The sequence below is a fragment of the Lampetra planeri genome, chromosome 9 (genome assembly GCF_965212315.1).
Source record: "Lampetra planeri chromosome 9, kcLamPlan1.2.h2, whole genome shotgun sequence".
NCBI lineage: Eukaryota > Metazoa > Chordata > Hyperoartia > Petromyzontiformes > Petromyzontidae > Lampetra > Lampetra planeri.
In genome coordinates this window covers 2,113,751-2,122,316 of record NC_136115.1, presented here as the reverse complement: position 1 = coordinate 2,122,316, position 8,566 = coordinate 2,113,751, and positions in this window count along the sequence as shown.

Sequence of the window (8,566 nt, the reverse complement as noted above, 5' to 3'; positions counted from 1 at the left end):
CAACAGCCACTGACTGATGGGCTTGGATCCCACAGGAACGAGCACATGACTGCATGGTAATGTTGCCAAAACTAGTTCTTAAATTAGATTGTTAAAAAAAATGTATATATCATTAAGGTACGCTAAAAACAACATACGTGGAAAAAAATATAATGTTAAAACAACTAAATAAAGTTGCTTTTGTACAAAAATGGCAGCAACAAAAAAAGTTATTATTTTCAAACTAAAAATGAAAATTATTAGAAACGTTTTTTTTCATTTGCAGTAAAATGCACAATTTTTTTTACGGGGCTGTGATGCATCACAGCGGTAGCGTGTTCACCGATTGTGCCAGAGAGGTTGAAGGTTCGGTTCTAACCGGCCACCCTGGTTATTACTGCAGCTGTATCACCGTATATAATATACGCGCTGTCTGTTTCACAGTGAACGTGAAAGATCCCGTAGGTAGTACTCATCCGTGGTGGTGGTGGTGTGGGGGATTGGACAACGCAGATTATATTGCACTCTGCAGTATCTGTGTATTTACTCAACTTGTCCACTGGGGAAACTGCGGATAATAAAAGGAATGGGAAGCTTACAATAAGAGTTTCCGCAGACCCTAGAGCTCCCGCGGATATTAGGAATTGCAGCTAATGTGGTCGTTGATGAGAGGAATTCCACCCTCATTTGACTTATTGCCACGGTGACATGGCCAGGTTGGCACGTGCTGATAGCCCCACTCAGCCAACTTTCAACTGCGTCAGTCTGGCTATAGCTTGTCTGCTTCGAGAAACAATGGCTTTCACACATCATTTTCAAAATTACAAAATATACAAACTCTTTACTGGATAAACGTATTTCTGGATATAAGTATAATAAAAAAACGTGTTTTTTTCATATATTAAAATTGAGAAAATGTAATACAAAACTTGCTTGACATTCTGTTTTGTATGGATTGTGTTACCCAGTCTGGGTCAGGACTTTAATATTCTCGTGGGGTAGGAATGTTATCATTCACTGGACGTGCGTGTGTCTGGCTCAGACAAACTAAAGGCGTGCACAGCACAAAACGATCCGTAATGCAGCACTCGACTCGACAGCAGCGAGTTGGCGTGGGAGGAAAAAAAAACACCCAACATGTTCCCGAGAAATGAGAAGTCTCAATTCATCACCAAACTAAGTTAGGGAAAATCGTGCATGTGCATGGGGGTTACGTAACGCTTCCCCACATGTGCTCGTATTCAAAGGCGTTTAATCAGCGGTGCAGATGCAAGCGCGTGGCGGTCTAGGCTGCACGTGTTCGCTCATTTTGAAAATGCTGTAACCGTTTTCCTTTGTTGTAGTAATTTGTGTCTCAAAATGTTCACCAACCCCTTTGATACATTTTAGCAAAGCGATTGCACAATGCAGCTTCATTCATATTGGTTTCATCTTTATTAGAGTTATCGTGACTCCCGTGATGCAGACGGAGCATTAACGCTTTCAACCCATAGCTGGAATGCGTTGAAACGCCAGGCCAACTGGAGTGCCAATGTCGATATGAAAATACAAATATTTATAAAGTGCAGTCCTTTGTTAATCCACTGCTGGATGAAGGCCTCCCTCGTGCTTGGCGGGGCGGGGGAGGGTTGATTCTCCAACAGCAACACAGTTGTATACACGGCAGGTTCGTTCATATTGCATCATCTTCACGAGCGTCATCGTGCCGTGCGTCACGTTTGGACGGATGGCTGGACAGTGCTAATGCGCAAACGCGGTCAACCTTAACCGGAGCGCGTGAAACATCCATCGTTTGCTGGCTTTTGGCCTCCAGCTTGCAGGTCACGAACCGCGTACGTCACTCCCCACCTCAAGCCAAGCCGTGCATCACTTCATCGCCTAAGTCTCGGTGCGCTCGGATGTTTGCGCACATTTAAAATCGCTCAAAAGCGTGCAACCAAGGCTCCCTCCTGGACGGCGCTATTGAGCACGGGATTAACAAGGAAGGGCGCCTACCTTACCAGAGCCCCGTGGGTTATTTTTGGCTCACCGCGGCTCGTCGAGCACCTTGGACGCAACTGCACAAGGGCACGCATCGAGCGTGCGCATTGGCCCCACGCCTTGGTAAAACTCGGAGCTTTTCAGGACATCTCTGGGGGGTGTATCTTCCTTCGGGCTGCAGAGGCTCAGAGGCCATCATGCGTCGGCCTGGAGCCCACAGTTCTTCATCGTTCACAAGCAGACAGAGGGCAATGTAGGCCTTTATCACAAGGGCAAACCCTGGCCACGGTGTGTCGTATTGCCCTCACCTCGCCACCCGATTCCTAAAATCCCCAACAGCGGGCAAGACCGTAAATCTTAGCACGCAGCATAGAATGCCCGATTTTGTCTGTGTCAAAATTACAGCCGGGACAGCTGCTCCGAAAAAAAACACACCACCGAGAGAGAGAGAGAGAAAAAATACCAAACTGGACTGTCGGGTCTAAAAGCATCACAGTCGGTTGGCACCACGTCTCCCTGGCCTTTTAAGCTGCCACGCTATAGCAGCCCCCATGAATGGATTGCGTGTCAGCCTGCGTCGGTCGTGGTTTTAGAACGGTGTCCCCTCCGTGACTTCTCTGCGTTCGGTGTTGCATGGAGACGTCACGGTCTATCCCGCATTGCTTTGTGCAATGTCGCGCAGCTGTCTCGGACTGAACATTTTCGCGTGTTCGCTCACTGAAAGGGCTGCATTAGTCGAAAAAAACAAAAGTTGGCACAGTCAAACTCAAGCTCTGTTATAAAAGCACGCCATGTACCATGTGTGTATACATGCCCGAGTGGACATTGCATTTGGAGACCCGGTGCAGGAGCGAGATGAATCGTTGCTTTCTTCCAGCAGTGGATAGATCACGGTGGATGATGATGATACCAAGCCGTCATATATTAAAGCACCCCAAGTACCAAGTGTGTTTATGCGTGCTCCGTACAAGTTCATCACATTCCAGGCACGTGACAATTCTTCTGGAATTATTTGGAGTTGAGGTCGATTAAATAATCCATTCCTTATTATCCTCTCCTTTACCAGCTTGTTTTCATTGTTTTGCGATTCTCCCTCTCATAATTGTACAATTGTGGTCGGTCCCTTGATATGCTAAACCGAAAATGAAGGTTTTTGTGTCGGCATTGATACACGTCCGGTGAGCGTGAGCCTCCATTTCAATCGACGAGCCAATGCAGAGTTGCACGCAAAGCACAATCTCCAATTATTCAAATGTTGCCCTGCGACGGCTAGAATAAATAAAGGGGACGTAAGCAAATAATGAATGCAAAGCATCTTCGTGCCGCGATTACTCGTGTGCACTCGCCGTACGGCGGGGCTTAAACACACAATTCTGCTCGCATTTTTAAGCTGATTGGACGAGTCTCTGCCATCTGCTCCCAAAACTGTCCCCACAGTACCATGCGCGTGGGGACGGCCGGGGCACGCGGCTTTGTCTCAGTAAATATCGACCATTACTCGCGACTGATGCTGCTGCTGCCCTTTCTGCATGCAGACCACCCCGGGACAGAGAGTGCTTCCCACTCACCGTGCATAAACTAAAGCAGAGACAAAGAATCCCCCCCCCGTATAGCCTGCACATACCGTTGGGGCAAGTGCTGTTAGCGAGCGCCTATGTAGGCCGCCACGGCACACGAGGGGTGTGTGGTTGGTCAGCACTTCGCCCGGCGGCCGCCTTTGTCTCCCGAGTGGCGATGTTTGCACACCGCACCAGGTGATCATTTGAGGCTGAGTCGACCCAGGAGAGGCCCAGGCCGGTGTTCAGATATTCGCCCCCGTTATTGGTCGTGAGCGGGAATCGAACGCGGGTCGCCAGGTCCGTTCGTGCAGAACGCAGTGCGCTAAATGCAATGACACATCCAATGGCTTGCACACGATGGCTATCAATGTAATGTATTGAAGGATAATATCAAAACCCTTGCTCCATCACTGCCCAAAGCAGTGTGGGGAATGAGGAGGGGGGGGGTGTGCTCCTTACCCCGTATTGTCCCATCCCAATGTACTCCTCCATCTTTCGATCTCGAAATAAAATACACCGCAGTGGGCACGTGAATAGTCACCACAGCGACAGAAAAACTGGACGTGGTCTGTCCGGATAGTAAAACAGTGTCCGTGTCACGAGTAGACCGGAGAAGGCACGTGACTATTCGGCACAGCCATAGCGAGACGCATACTGGACGTGGTGTGCCGGGTTACACCAATAAATTAGGCCCAGCATGGAAGTAAGCGGCACGTCCACTGTTCGACAACGCGCCAACAATTATCCAGGGCTAAATGTATTTTGCCTTTTAGAGTGTGCATGACTTCTAATCCCCTTCCAGTCATATTGAGTTACGTGTTGGGGTTTCCTTTCTTTTTCTAGATGGCTCTTACCGTGATACGCGTACATTGATTATCTGCGTTTTCAAAGGGCAGGTCACCACCTGCGCACGAGTGACCGTGCAATTTGATAAGACTTTAGGAATCACCGTGTTCAGCACGAAGCCCTGAGCTCCGTACATAATGCTCCCGAAATAAAATATTTGGTTTTCCTTACCAGGAAATAACATACCGACTTCATAGAGATGGAGGGAGTCGAGGAGTGGATGGGAAGGTGTCGCATCGGTTAGCAGGCTGCTAACATCGGTGAGCTGCGATTTCTGAACCAGCCTTGCCCAGCCACACCAGCAGACACGAGCTAGCGAGGTGAAGCATGGTCAAGGCTTTCATCCAGCAGTGGATGAAAAAAGAAAACGTCTGTAAATGATAGTTTTCATTTCATACAGAACGGTGCACGGTACAGTACATTGATGACCTGCCTTTTTATATGCATCTGCCGCTTGTGGAATTACTTTACATGGAAACATATACTTGTCCAAAAAAAGAAAAAATAGCTGCCTATTTTCGTTTTGCCAGCTTATATATATATATACACATATATAAATAAATATACATGAGAGCCGGTGTACATAGGCTCGTGTCGCTAGCATGTGCAATAATAAAAATAATACCCATTGGCAGTGCATTGACTTGTGTCTTGCCAGCTGATTATGTGACCTTGCGGGCGTCACTTTTCCACCCTCAATTGCCACTATCGCCTCTCCAGACGCGAGCCGGGAGCAGGAGAGAGCGCTTTCGGAACGACCCCGAATTTGATAATGAAAAGCAATCAGCATTTGCCCTGCTTGCTGCACGTGGGACGACAAAGACGCGGGCACACCGACAACGGAGGGTGTGAAACAATAGCCGCTCGCCAGGCTATTGTTGTTTGTCACCTACTTTGCACAGACCCAAGCCCCGAATATATCCTCAGTCAGCCGAGGTCACGGGGTCGGCAAACTAAAATAATAACAAGAGCCACTTTTTTTTGAATTCGGTAACAACAACAACAAAACAGGCCTCAATATTTCAAGAGGCGCCGATGCACCGTGGTGGTGAATACGAGACCGGTGTTGGGTCCTTAATAAAGGACGCGTCACGAAGCAGTTTCCTTTAAGAGTCGCTGGCTGCATCGGAGCCGCGGCGTTGCCGACTCGTGGCCCCGGGTCTGTCAAAGGCTCTGCTGCAGTTTGCTCTCAGAGACGTCGACACATCAACGGCACCAGATCCCCTGGACTGTCCTCATCAACAACTGGCCAGATGGCAATTCTACTGCTTCAAGACTTAAACGGAGAGACACAACGAGGAAATCATGGGTTCATAGAACTATGCCACTTTTCGAGAGACGTACGGACCATACGTTGCCACCGTGCTAACCGGAGGGGCGGATATTGACTGCAAAAGTTGGTTCGTACAGGACACATCGCGAGACTAGTGATGGAATGGTAGCCGAGGAGAGAGAGAGAGATACACGCCCAGAGGGTCGACCACCGTGAAGGTGGAGCAATGCGATCAGCTCATTGCTCAGAAGCAGGTTTGAATCATGGCACCGCAAGACCACGGGGGGTAGGGCCGCCGGCAAGGCTGATGACCATACAATGCTTGGCACGGCATTGGAAAGTGTTCTTCCATGTGCAACGCTGTACGCTTGTGCGTGTTCGTGCGTGCATGCATGCATATGCATGTGTGTGCGTGCACGTGTGTACTGTATACTGGGGAGCGGTAGTGTAGCGGTTAACGCGCTGCGCTACGAACCCGGCGACCCGAATTCAATTCCCGCTCACGGCCAAAATCAGTGACGATTATCTGAACCGGTCCTGGGCGTCACCTAGTGCGGTGTGTAAACATCGCCACTGGGGAGACAAAGGCGGCCGGGCGTGGTGCTGGCCACCCACCCCCTCGTGTGCCGTTCTGCACTTGCCCCAACAGTCTGTTACAGGCTATGCGTGTGCATGTGTGGGGGTTGACTCAGCCCGTCAGAGGTCGAGAAAAGATGTACCACTTAGTGGAGAAGTCAACAGTGGTTTTCAATTGAAGAGACTTACTCCTGCCATTGGAATGAGGTTTGGGTATGTAGGGTGCAAAAGAAGTTAAATATGCATACGAGGAAAGTTCACTCCTGATCAGGACTGCGTCAATGATTTCCGACTGCCCGGATCAAACCTGGACAGGTGGCCACCCTAAGTTATGTAGAGAATTACAAGCAAATCACTATTTTAAAACCAGTGGCATTATGTTTTAAAAATAGCTTTTAATCATCAGTCTCATCTCAATTGTGCTGTGAAAACATGACATGAAGAAATGCCCATTCGAGGGCTCGTGTGTCACTCGAGCTCCCGGTGTCACATCACGGAGGGGCCCGAGACATTTACAATACCGCTTAAAACACATTTAATTTCTGGACCAACGCGAGACGAGTGCGCTCACGGCATCCCGATACTCTGATTAGAATAATACAAATGCCGTTGCGCAGAACCGGTGATGACCTAATTGAGCTCTCTATGCAAGTGGAAAATAGTTGCGGTCATCCAAACTGACCGTGCTTCGCCATTGAGTTTGTCTACTGATTGGCGACGCAGATTGGAACCCCAGGCTCACAGCAATTGTGTCTCAGCGCTCGGGGACAAGGACATTACGAGCTCTGGGAGCCACCCAGCCAGGTTGGATCCACTAAGCGTTTCAAGCCCCGTCGCTGCACGCGTTGTGTTGATTAATTGATGCATGCGCATGCCAATGTCAACTGTTGCAAGGCGACTCGGTGGCTCAGAGGTCAGAGCAGCGAGCCAGCAGTTCCCGAGATCCTGGGTGCGTTTGCGCCTCCGGTTAGCACGGTAGGCTACGTACGGTGAGAACGAAGTTCAACATGCTACGTGCATACGTGTGGATTTCAGCCGCCCGTGATTAAAACGTGTCCTCCAGTGTAGCGAGTTGTTGAATGACATTGAGTCTGATGCACATTTACTGTTGTAACTCAATTAGGTTCTCTGCAGCTCATTTAATAACCGCACCAAAAAATATTGAATCTAAATTTGGATTTTCACTCAATTTGCAGAATTAAATTTTCGCTTGACGTTGGTTTGATTGATGAACAATCTGTACAGGGCATTTCAACATTGTGTCCTGGGTGGGATAAAGAGGTCTCTTAAAGTCCCGCGTATGTTCGTGGGCTTCTGCTGAAGAGTTCTCCCAAGTGTTTTCAGGTCGTACCACGTGTTCTCGGGCATGATGTCCGTTGTTTCGCTCCACGTCCCATTGGAGAGGTCTATTAAAGTGAAACCAGAGTTCAGCAGCATCATCCTCTAGTACTGATCTCTGCTGCAGGGCGATGCGCTGCTAGAAGCAACATTTGCAAGGGACATATCTTCGCCTCATGAAATCACATGAGCAGCATACTCCAGTCGTGTGCTGGAGGCGCAGGCATGTAATCCAGCACTGCGCAGGTCAGTGTTGGTGGATCACACACATGTTTGGGAAACTCCCTTCCTGAGGTGCCATACCCTGGGCTTGGGGGACAGAGCGGTACAGCAGAGTGTGGGACTACTCTGCATCTGACCCTGCCGTACGGGTAGCGTGCTGCCCCCCCCCCCCCATCGTACACGTGTGTCTCCTGCGGGTGCTCCGGTGTCCCCCCACACGTAAACACTCATTCATTAGCTGGAAACATCTTCATATATCGAGGACTGCCAAAGCTTGGGCAATAGTTGACAACGAGGCTCCTCGCCGCCTGTCTGCCTTCCCCTTGCTCCTGTGGTTGCTTAGCGACGAGCCTAGCTAAAACTAAATATGGCATTGCAATTGGAATATAATTGGCGGGTGGTTGGTGGTGGGGGGGGAGGCAAAAATATAATGAGGAAATGTCAAGCGGGGACCACGGGGAGGCGTGATGGCTGCGCGTCTGTTTCTTTTTTTAGAAGCTCTGTGCTGGGTGTGATGAATGGAGTTGTGCGTCAGCTGCCCGGCCACAAGGTGGCATGCGGACAGCTATTTGACGTTGATGGCTTCAACAGGTGAAGGCGCAGCCCTGCAATTGCTTGCGCACGCTACTGCCGGCGGAAGGGCCTCCGCTAGAGGGAGCTCTAGAGAGCCGCTTTAGGCAGTATTTGGCCTACTCTTCCATGGTTGGACACACTCTACCCCTCTAAACGCAAACTGCCGATTGAAACCAGTAAGTCGCTCAACTCCTACGAATACATGAATGGCGGTCACGTG